The sequence below is a fragment of the Halichoerus grypus genome, chromosome 10 (assembly GCF_964656455.1).
Source record: "Halichoerus grypus chromosome 10, mHalGry1.hap1.1, whole genome shotgun sequence".
In the NCBI taxonomy this organism is placed as follows: Eukaryota; Metazoa; Chordata; class Mammalia; order Carnivora; family Phocidae; genus Halichoerus; species Halichoerus grypus.
Window position 1 is genome coordinate 95016943 of NC_135721.1, and position 12266 is coordinate 95029208.

Below are 12266 nucleotides of genomic sequence, written 5' to 3' on the forward strand. Positions count from 1 at the left end.
GGGCAGTGGTGGATCTCATAAGCTTGGGTAGACTAGACCTGGACTCAAATCCCACCTCATCGTGTGGCCTGGGTGAGTCACATCATCTCAATGGGCCCCTATTTCCTTACTTGTAAATGAGTGTAATGCCTTCTACCTTAAATGGTGTTGCAGTGAGTATGAATGAGAAACCTCGAAACAATGACAATGTTAGTGTTGCTCACGAATCTGCTGTGGGGGCAAGGCTGAGCAGGAACAGTTCATCAGGGACAGTTTGTCTCTTCTCTGCTCGGCATCAGCGGGGGCAGCTCCAATGCTGGGGGCTGGAGCCACCCAAAGTCTCGCTCACATGTCAGTGTGGCCTTAGGTGGGGCTGGTGGCTGCAACCCCTACATGTGGCCTTTCTATGGGGACTGGGCCAATGGTGGCTGGTCTCAAAGACAAGTGTGCCTAGAGAAGAAGATAGCCAGGTACAAGCCATGTCGTCTTTGATGATCTGGCATTGAAGCCACTCTGTGTCCCTCCGCCACCTTCTCTCTGTCACTGAATTCTACCCAGACTCCAGGAGAGGGAAAGTAGCCTTCCCTGCCTGAGGGAGCATGGCAAGGTTCCAAGCAATAGTGTTGTGGCCATTCTTAGAAGATCAGATCTGCCAGTGATGTCTACTGACATCCCTTTGATGCTAATTCCCTGTTATATGGAGACCTATGATGCTACAGAAAAAGAGAAAGAGAAAAGCAGGGACGGGAAGAAATGTACAAGAGAGGGAGAGAGCAGACATAGTAAGGCTTTTATGTTGGGATGGGGTCCCACCATCACAACCCCTCTTGGTGAGCAACCAGCTTCTTTGTGCTCCCTGGTGGTCCCATTTCTACAACGGGGACAACAGCCGTGCCTGCTTCACGGTGGTGTTGTTGGAGTTAAACGAATTAATCCATTAAACTGCTTAGAGCCTCACCTGGCACGTAGTCCGTGCTCCATCAACAGGAGCTATAGTTTATGTTCTCCTCAACCACCTTGGTGTTGGTGTGGCCCCGCGACCAATACATCCTACACTGAATCCCTCAGACACCTGGAAACAGGTACACAGCTGCCCCCTGTCAGAGAAGTCACACTCACACCAATATAACCGAGCTAGAGCGCACAATCTCTCTGACGCACAGCTGAACCTAGAAATCGAGGAACGTCCCCGGGTTGCCACACACTGGGTTTTATAATGTCAATGTTACATACCCTTCACGCCGGCATGTCCCTGTCTCCCTCTTCAGTTCAGCCCCAGCCTCCCCAGCATCCCGAAGGGCTTGCACATTTTATCTTTTCCAGTAGAAGTTCAGAAGTCCAGATCTCTTGTCTCCATCTACAACACACAGAATTAGCCGTTTAGGGTTTTGGAAACATTTTAAAAATACCGTGCACAACCACAAGAGGGCTTGCCTCACTGGGCTCTGGAAGGATGCAGTGATAGCTAGGAGTGCAGCCAATGGCCTTCCCTTCCTTGTCTGGCCCTCATTCCCACCTCTGGGCCAGGTAATTAAAGACGGGCTTTCTTTACCGAACGTTCTCTAAATCCCTATGCCAATGCTCAGATTTCTAAAACTCCCAAATATTCTTTCACTTAAAAAAAAAAAAATGGAGCTAATTAGCAACCAAGCTGTCTTCTCTATCAATGAAGTGTCAAATTGTTTTCCATTATGCCCTTGCATCATATCAGCTTCTACAAATTTAAAGAGTTGTGCAATCTTCCAGTCTAGGACTTTGGAGATGGGACCAACCTGAATGTGAAATTCTGAATTATCCCCCTATTTCATTTTTTTTGTATCAAAGCCCTAACCTTTGCAAAATTACCTAAGCACACAAATGCAGTCAAATTGCTTGCAAACAAACAGAAACAAAACACAAATATTAGATCAAAGCTCAAGTTCTTTTGACCATCACCACTAACACCTGGAGCCCACATCCTTGGCAGAGGAGGACACTGTTATAATTTGGGATTATATCTTTCCAGATCACTTCTGTGCATTCGAAGATTTAATATCTCTCTCTTTCTCTCTCCCACATACACACATGTGTTTCTTTTCCAAATAAATGTTCATTGTGTGTCATCCTCCACCTTGCTTATTCCATGCTCAAGATGTCCTATCAACTCCCTACATCAGTATAAGAAGATTCTCTCATATTATTTTTGTTACTCTTTGGTAATATTTCATAGTTTCAGCTCTTCCATCAGGCTGTGTAACTGGACTGACTCCCTCTCCAGCATGTCATGTCACATGCGTCCCTTCATTCTCTGGAATCAAGTTCGGCCTCTGGCCTGGAACAGCCTCCCTGGCCCTCTCCTCACTCCAGAGAAGATTCAGTTCTCAGGCCTGGGGGCAACACATTTGATCTTGAATCCCAGCTGCATCTCTCAGGCAAATCACTTAACTTGGGTTCCTTCTGTGTAAAATGGGGTGCTGTAATAGCACCTACCTCAAAGGGGTGTTCTAGGGATCAGGTAAAGTAATCCATGGAAAACACTGGCCCATCGCAAGTTACTTAGTGAATAGCTCAATAAATGTTCACTGCCACCATCACCAATATCCGTGGTCACCATCATTATCATCCTCACCTTTTTTAGGTAACAATTTAAATCCCACTTTCCTTATTTTTTTTTTAAGATTTATTCATTTATTTTAGAGAGAGAGCATGCGTGAGTGCTCAAGTAAGGGGAAGGGCAGAGGGAGGAGAGAAACCCCAGGCAGACTCCCTGCGGAGTGCAAAGCCTGACCCGGGGTTCAATCCCAGGACCCTGAGATCATGACCTGAGCTGAAACCAAGAGTCAGAGGCTCAACCAACTGAGCCACCCAGGCACCCCCCCACTTTCCTTTCTAATACAGGTTTTCCTCTGACTCCTATTTCACACATAGATAAGGTTACTGATAAATAGTCAAGTAAGCTTTAAGGCCCATTCACATCATTTCACAATGTCTTCTAATCTTTGCTAACAGATATACAAGAAGTTGGGAGTTAATTTACTGGCCCACTATATTCACAGTGAGCCACACAGTCACACTGAGCAAAGGAAGCCATATAAGAACAAGAATGTAAACCAATAGAATTAGAAGTAACAAGATTAATTTAATGTATTAGATGATGATGTTTTGCTAAAACTCAGTCACTCCTTATAACATGAATATAGCAGTTTCATCTTCTGTGAGGGAAGGACTACCATAAGAGAATAAACCAAGAATTTCCCTTAAAATTTTAAAACAAAGACTGTAACAAGAGACAAAGACGGAAAATGTATAATCATAAAAGGAACAATCCAACAAGAAGAAAAAATAATTGTAAATATTTATACACCGAACATGGATGCACTCAAATATATAAAACAGTTAATAACAAACATAAATGAAGTAATTTAATAGTGATGCAATAATAGTAGGGAACGTTAGTACCAGACTCACATCAATGGATAGATCATCCAAACAGAAAATCAAAAACTGTGGCTTTGAATGACATATGGGACCAGATGGATTTAACAAATGTATTCAGAACATTCAATCCTAGAACAGCAGAATACACATTCTTTTCAAGTGCACAAGGAACGTTCTCCAGAATAGATCACGTATTAGGCCATAAAATAAGTCTCAACAAATTCAAAAAGATTAGTCATACCATGCATTTTTTCTGACCACAAAAATATGAAACTAGAAATCAACCACAAGAAAAAATCTGGAAAGAGCATAAATACATGGAGGTTAAATAATATGCTACTAGGGGTACCTGGGTGGCTCAGTTGTTAAGTGTCTGCCTTCGGCTCAGGTCATGATCCCAGGGTCCTGGGATCGAGCCCCGCATCGGGCTCCCTGCTCAGCGGGAAGCCTGCTTCTCCCTCTCCCACTCCCTCCTGCTTGTGTTCCCTCTCTCGCTGTGTCTCTGTCAAATAAATAAATAAAATCTTAAAAAATAATAATAATAATATGCTACTAAACAATGAATGGGGCAACCAAAAAAATCAAAGATGAAATTTAAAAATACATGGAGACAAATGAAAATGAAAACAAAACAGTCCAAAATCTTTGGGATGCAGCAAAAGCTGTTCTAAACGGGAAGTTCATAATACAGGCTTACCTTAAGAAGCAAGAAAAATCTCAAATAAACAAGTGAGCCTTACACCTAAAAGAGTTTGAAAAAGAAGAACAAACAAAACCAAAACCAGTGGAAGGAAGGACATAATAAAGATTAGAGCAGAGATACATGAAACAGGGAAACTATAAAAACAATAAAACAGATCAATGAAACCAGAAGCTGGTTCTTTGAAAAGATCAACAAAATTGATGAACTTTTATCTACAGTCATAAAAAGGGGGGGGGGGTAGGATGAGAAAGAAGGAGAGAAGAGGAAGGGAGGGGGAGAGAGAGAGAGAGGAAGCACTTAAATAAATAAAATTAGAAATGAAAAAGGAGAAAGAACAACCAACACCACAGAAATGCAAAGGATTATAAGAGAATTTTATGAAAAAGTATATGCCAACAAATTGGAAACCTGGAAGAAATGGATAAATTCCTAGAAACACATAGCCTCCCAAAAGTGAATCAGGAAGAAATAGAAAATGTGAACAGAATGATTACTAGCAATGACATTGAATCAGTCATCAAGAAACTCCCAACAAAGGACAGTCCAGGACCAGATAGATAGCTTCACAGGGGAATGTTACCAAACACATAACGAAGAATTAATACTGATTCTTCTCAAACAATTCCAAAAAATAGAAAAGGAAGGAAAATGTCCAAATTCATTCTATGAGGCCAGCATTACCCTGAAACCAAAACCAGATAAAGACTCCACTGAAAAAAGAGAACTACAGGCCAATATCCCTGATGAACATGGATGCAAAAATTCTCATAAAATACTAGCAAACCAAATCCAACACTAAATTAAGAAATCATTCACCACAATCAAGTGGGATTTATCCCCAGTTGCAAAGATGGTTCAGTATTCAGAAATCAATCAATGTGATACATCAATAAGAGAAAGGATAAAAGCCCCGTGATGATTTCAAAAGATGCAGAAAAAGCTTTGACAGAGGACAACATCCATTCATGATAAAAACCCTCAACAAAGTAGGTTAGTAGTAAACAGTACTGTTGAATCACTATACTGTATACCTGAAACTAATATAATACTGTATGTTAACTATATTGGAATTAAAATTTTTAAAAATAAAATTATAAAAAAATAAAAGAAAAAAGAAAAGGAATTACCCTCAAATGCAGTTTGGTGTGTGGAGTGGCTTGCAGTAGTGAGAGGCACCCATAAACGACCACCTAGAGCAACAGCAAGCTCTGGGGGTCCCATGTCACGCTGACTCTGGGCCATTCACTCGCAGAGTGGAATGGCAGGTGGGATGCTCACACAATTCTAATTATCCCTGTCTCTTTTTCACTCTACATTCTCTCTCCACATTTCTCTATCTGAACTACTGTGAAGCTTTTATTTTTTACCCCACAAGACTGCATTTGTCCTTCATTTGGGGCAGCCATTATCTATCTCCTAAGCCCACTCTGCTCCTTCCCTAGACCCTGCCACAATTCCAATTTGTAGGACAACTTGGTCTCAAGGCAAATTAAATAAATGAGAATCCAGAGGCAGGCAATGAAATTACCTAGCAGAGCTTGTCTCGAAGGCTCAGCTCTTCAAGGGCTCTTCTTCCTACCTACATATCTAAGAAGTTTTAAGCATGCCCCATGCTTAGGTCCAAAGCAAAAACAGCAGAATCCCTGGGGCCTGGACCCATGCAGCCCTATTTTTCAAAGCCCACTGGGTGATTCCAGTGTGCAGCGAAGGTGAAGAACCAGTGATCTAGCAATTAATGACTTTCAAACTCTTTTGACTTCTGTCCACAGTAATAAATACATTTCACATCATGACCCACACCATAAACATACATTCAAAGCAGAAACAAATATTTTTAAAAATATTTTATTTATTTGAGAGAGAGAGAGAGCACAAGTGGGAGGGGCACAGGGAGGAGAGAGAGAATCTCAAGCAGATTCCACGCTAAGCATGGAGCCCGACACGAGCCGAAACCAAGAGTAGGTCGAAGTAGGCACCACTCAGGTGCCCCAGAAACAAACATTTTATAAAACAGTACTTAGCTCTTACATCCGGATGTTTTCTGTTCCATTCACTTTTATTTAAAACAAGGCTGGGGGCGCCTGGGTGGTACATTTGGTTATGCATCTGACTCTTGGTTTCAGCTCAGGTCATGATCTCATGCGGCATGGGATCCAACCCCCACAAGGGACTCCCCACTCAGCGGGGAGTCTGCTTGAGATTTTCTCCCTCTGCCCCTCCCCCACTCTCGCTCTCTCTCTCACTCTCTCTCTCTCTCAAATAAATAAATAAATCTTTTAAAAAAATAAAACAAGGCTGGATGTGCCCAACTTCCTATTTCACAATCTCTTAGGGGGTCATGACCCACAGTTTGAAAAACACTGCCTTAGATGACCCAGAATAGTTAATTAGTAAACACTATCCTCAGAATAAACATATATTTCAAAAATTCCCAAAAACCATGTGTGAAGCCCTGAAAATAAGTCCATATTTACAGATGCCCATTTTGAAAATCTGTATAATCCACATCTTTCATGTGACAAAACAGGAAAGGTCAAATTCATATGTACATTCCCTCTCGTACACACATATGCCTGTGTATTCATTTTTTGAAAAATCTTTAAACAACTGCATTGTGGACCCCCAAGCTTACCACTCTTCGAACTCAATGACGTTGTCTCAATGTGTGTAGTTCAGGGGTGCTGGTCTTAATTTTTCCTTTGCTCATACACCATCGTGCATCACACAGTATGGAGCCTGAAGTAGGTATTTGCATTAATACTGTTGACTGAGTTCTAGCATCCTGGCATACATTTCCAATTTTGATTTAACAAAATAATGCACTAGGTAGGCTAATAAGCACATCCGGCTATCGGGAGAAGGGCATTTGCTGTCATTGCAGTATCTTAGTTACCATGCTTGTAACATCAGACCATAGTTTCAGGTATCTGGTGCTCTCAATACACAGGCAAAATAAAGAGAATTAAATGTTGCCACCAATATTCAATTTTCACTAATGTTGCTGCAGTAGCATCCTTGAGTGCTTAAGACAAAGCGTTCTGAGCCCCTGAGGGAAAAAACCTGCCAGGCAAAATGCTATTAGCCAACTTCCAAAGGGGTTTTGACTTAGAAAAATACAAGATCTCAGCAAACCCAAACAAATCTTAAGTATAGATATTAAACTGAGCTAACGGTGGATATGTATGACATATGTTATAAAATCTTCCATACAGAAATGTAAAACACCAGCCACATAAAGATCATCTTTATATAAGAAAAATATAACTGATCATTAAAAAGAGCAGCTGACTGATGGAGGCTTCCAATCAGTCGGAGTGAAGGAGTTGGAAGGGTTGCTGTGCTGGTCTCACCGAGTGCACACAGAGGTATTTCCTCAGCAAGGGGCGTCTGTTCTCACTTGGTCATTGAACTTTAACATGGTCGTGTTCCTAAGAGAAATGCAAATTCATTTCAAACTTACACTGGTTGCCTAGCAAATCAGACTTTCTCTAGGGAATACTAAAGTGTTTCTCACCTTCACAACTTTAAATTATCTTGTTTTAATTTCATTTCTCTATGGAAAAAAGCTAAATTTATGGGGGAGTGTCTTGATCACAAGTATTCATTGATCAGCAAATACTGATTAAGCATCTATTAGGTGTGACTGCACACACCTAATACTCAACAGAAGCTCTAAAGCCCTTATGAAATATTTAAAAACTGAAACCCTCAAGGTAAAACAGATTGAAGAAAACAGGCTGCCAAACAATGCTACCAAAGTTAGTATGTGTTAAAAGAAAACATTTTTTTATAATCCTAATGAACTGGGAAATGTGGAGTTACACAAAGTAAAACAGGGGTAGTTTTTTTGTTGCAAGATTTCTAGAGCCTCTATGTGACTATAATCTGGAAGGGTTAATTTATGTTCTAACGTCTCCCAAAAATCTTTAACCGAAGAGCTTTTATGGCTGACCATCTCAGGATTAGACCAGCTGTGAAAGACGGTGACCCAGAGCATGTTTTCTCCCTCTTTTCCATTTCCTTAAATTAACTGTATCAGAGAAAGGCACTGCCATCTATCTCTTTAGGGAGGACGATGGAGAGAAAGAGCGCAAAGAAAATGGTGCTATTATTATCAGAGTGAGACTCCGTACGGCTGGGCTGTCCAACGCAGTGACTAGCCCACATGGTTGTTGATCCCCTATAATGTGGCGCGTCTGAATTCAGATGTGTTGTAAGTAGAAAACACACACCAGGTTTTGAAGACTTAGTAAAAAAAAATGTACAACACTTCATTAAAAAATTTTTACATTGCTGGGGCGCCTGGGTGGCTCAGTCGTTAAGCGTCTGCCTTCGGCTCAGGTCAGGATCCCAGGGTCCTGGGATCGAGCCCCGCATCGGGCTCCCTGCTCCGCGGGAAGCCTGCTTCTCCCTCTCCCACTCCCCCTGCTTGTGTTCCCTCTCTCGCTGTGTCTCTCTGTCAAATAAATAAATAAAATCTTTAAAAAAAAAAATTTTTTTTACATTGCTCACATGTTGAAACTGATATACTGGATTAAAGAAAATATATCATTAAAATTAATTTTGGGCACATGGGTGGCTCTGTCGGTTAAGTGTCTGCCTTTGGCTCAGGTCATGATCCCAGGGTCTCAGAATCAAGCCTTGCATCGGGCTCCCTGCTTAGCGGGGAGCCTGCTTCTCCCTCTCCTGCTCCCCTGCTTGTGCGCTCTCTCTCTCTCTCTCTCGTTCTCTGTTAAATAAATAAATAAAATTAAATAAATAAATATTTAATTTTACCTATTTTAAAAAAACATTAACCACTAGAAAATTTAAAATGACATATGTGGTTCACATTATATTTCTTTTTAAAAAGATTTTATTTATTTATTTGAGAGAGAGAGGGAGAGACAGAGCATGAGTGGAGAGAAGGGGCAGAGGGAAAAGGAGAAGCAGACTCCCCACTGAGCAGGGAGCACGACGCCGGGATCGATCCCAGGGCCCTGAGATCGTGACCTGAGCTGAAGGCAGATGCTTAACCGACTGAGCCATCCAGGTGCCCCATCACTTTTTATTTCTATTGGGCAGCATTTCCTTATGCAATAGCCCTCAAAACCTTACTGGTCACTAACACCACATGGATATCCCCTATCCCTTGTCTGGTGCACGTCACACACACACACACACACACACACACACACACACACACACACGGTGGCTGCTCAGCGTAAAACACCTTACCCTCTACTGCCAACTCTTGCTACAAACCTGCCCATCTAACTTTAAGATCCATCTCAAACTATAGCAGGCAACTGCTGGTGTTTATTAAGAATTGATTACAGGCAAGGTACTGTGTTAAGTACATTTCATGCGACTCCCTTAAGCCACATCACAGCAGCTTTATGAAGTGGGCAGCATTCGATTCTCATTTTATACCTGGAAGAGGTGCTCACAGGCTGCACGAGCAGCTGGTCAGTGGAAAGCCCAGATTCATCTTTGCTTCATCAATCACCACTGCCCCATCTGCTGGTCCTTGCCATCACACCCCATGTCTGCTCTGAGTTCCTGAACACATGTATCCCTCACTCCCTGGAACCCTCACTGCACTTAGTTAATGCATCTTAATTTATATACCTTTTTCACTGCAAGGATCACTGCATTGTATTATCACTATTATGATTCTGTGTGATCCACATGATTCTCTCTGAAGACCAAGATGAATCTGCTCATTTAAATCTTCATGGAAAATAATACTTTGAGACCTCAGTCAGTATTTGATTAATATATAGCATATTATATATTTAAACATATTATATACTCCTCCCATGCCTTTTACAAATGTAAATCTTGTTGTTGAAATAAGAATTGGGTAAATTGATGCGGATGGCCATTATTGACCAGGTGGAATCTAAAAGCAAAGCAAAAGAGAGCACCTGGAAGTCCAGTTTTCCCTCTGGTGGAGGAAACCTCTGAAGATCTTCCCAAGGCAGTTCCTCTACCTACAAAGAGTAGTTTCTCTCTCTTTCAGCTCATACTGTCAAGTTGACCCTGTCCTCTGCTCTGGCCTTGTCCCTAAAGGGATCCTGACCCCGACTTCCCCAACCATAGAATAGTGCCTGAGAAAAACTGATAGGGGAGGGAGGGAAGGAATTAAGATAGTAATCATGGGTAATTCCAAAACATCACATTTCCAGTAAGTTTAGAAGACTTCTTCCCTTACCAATTTGTTGTCTGAAAAGAGCACAAGAAAAGCAGACTAAAGACCCCAATTGTACTGATCAGTCATTCCAAATGCTGACGCTTGCATGAGAACAGTAACATTTCCCAATAAAACATCTCCTGGTGACAGTTCTAGGAATATCAACATTCGGAGAAATATTTTTTGGTAATAGAAATTATAGTACCTATGAAAAACCAGGATTCAATCTGATATAATTTTATTCCCTTCCCAAAGACTTCTGAGTAATGGAGAAAATTTAGATTAATTCAGATCACTTCAAAATGGACATCCTGGCTAATTTTCCTTAACCAATGATCTCGATTTTTTTCCCCAGAAGCCAGGTTGCCGTGACTATATGAAATTTTCCTCACTTCTGTGTACTTACATCCAAGTGCAAGGCATACTTCCTCTCCAGGTTGATCATTTTTTTTTCTCTGGAATGTCTTCTTTCAAAGGACAAGCTAAGAATTTTGCTGAACTTCAACAATCTAAACCTTAGCACTGGACCTCCAAATTAGATTCTTTGACTTTTATTCAAATACATTTGATTACATTAAGTAATATCCACAAGATTATTTTGAATATTCTCATAAATATGTTCACTATTTTGGAAACCTCTTGGCTTCAGAAATGACTAGTATTTCTAGGAAAGCGTATTTATCCATGGTAATTTTCAACTATTTCTATCTCTATTCTGCCGATTAATGAAAGGGGCAAGTAATTCATATATTTATTCAATTTAACACACATTCGCTGGATTTTGTTCCAGGTCTAAGATGGACACCGTAGGGACACAAACGGGGTCCTGTTTTAGATGTAGGCATCTGAAGGGGAGGCCAAGACAGGTGCAGGTTCAAGTGGGGGAGCACGAGGAAAGGCATTTAGTTTAGACAGAACCACCTGGCTAAAAGCAGATGTGCCAAGTCAAAGGCATGAGAATCTGGGCCAACCCTGGGGGAACTGACGGTTCGGAGGGAAAGGTAGGTCAGGCAAAGGCCTGGACTCAGGGGAGGGCTTCCATTGTATAAGGTAAACCTATGGGAGCCACTGAAATCTCTGTCTAGGGGTGGATGCTGGAGGTGGAAGGACAATTTAGGGCAGATAATGAAGAGCCGAGCTAGGGAACTATAAACTTGAATTTGGAAAGGAGGTGCCAGATACAAGAGCTCTTATGGCAGATGCAAGGAGGAAGCATCCATTACAGACACCCAGAGTAAAAGGAAGTCAGAAGGGGCTGGTGTGGGCAGGTGGATGATGATTATATTTTTAGATAAGGTGAGTCTAAGTGGAGAAGTCCAATACGAGTTGAATAATGAACAGGAATAAGTGCATAATCTGCATCAGGATAAACGGTCCCCTCCCCCAACCCACATATGCAAATAGAGAATGTAAGGAAGTTGTATAACAGGTGCCCTATGATTAGTAGAGCTAAGGGTCAAATTGCCTGTGTGGGAATCAAGCAACCTGACCTGCTGGTCTTAATAAGATAGAGGAATCACTGCTGTGAGTAGGTGTCTTATTGTTTCATTTTTGGATAAGGTGAGTCTGATGTTCTGAGGGAGATCCAGATTGAGAAATCCAAATCCAGGCAGTGGGAGCACTAACACGGACAAATGCCCAACTATATATCCAGAAGAGAACAACTACAACAAAGGGGACAATGGTCTATAGAAGTCAGATCACCTTGAAGTCTTCTATTTAATTCTGGGTGCCACACTTTGATGATAAAATTGGGGTCTGTTCAGAAGGGGAGAGAAATGAAATGTGTGACTGTAGTTTGGGAAAAAGCTTGAAGGAGCTTTGAATGCTTGACTTGACGAAAAGGAAAAGCAGGGAAGGCTCCTTCCATCTTGTCAAAGAGGATTCAGACTTGACCAGTAACAGGTAAGAGGTAGACCTAGGAACCAAAGGACAGATACTAGGGCAAGGCACATTCCAAGTCAAGGTAAGGACTCCCTGGACAGCACTTTG

The 12266-nt window shown here is 41.6% G+C and overlaps 1 protein-coding gene across 3 annotated transcripts in view; it reads right to left on the reverse strand.

Moving 5' to 3' along the window:
* The window catches only part of RIN2 (Ras and Rab interactor 2), a 235391-nt gene that overhangs the window by 184157 nt on the left and 38968 nt on the right, over window positions 1–12266 (reverse strand). For all 3 annotated transcript variants that reach the window (XM_078056864.1, XM_036085384.2, XM_078056865.1), the window contains one exon: window positions 1213–1336. The gene's annotated coding sequence lies outside the window, so the exon portion shown is untranslated. The remainder of the gene's footprint in view (window positions 1–1212; window positions 1337–12266) is intronic.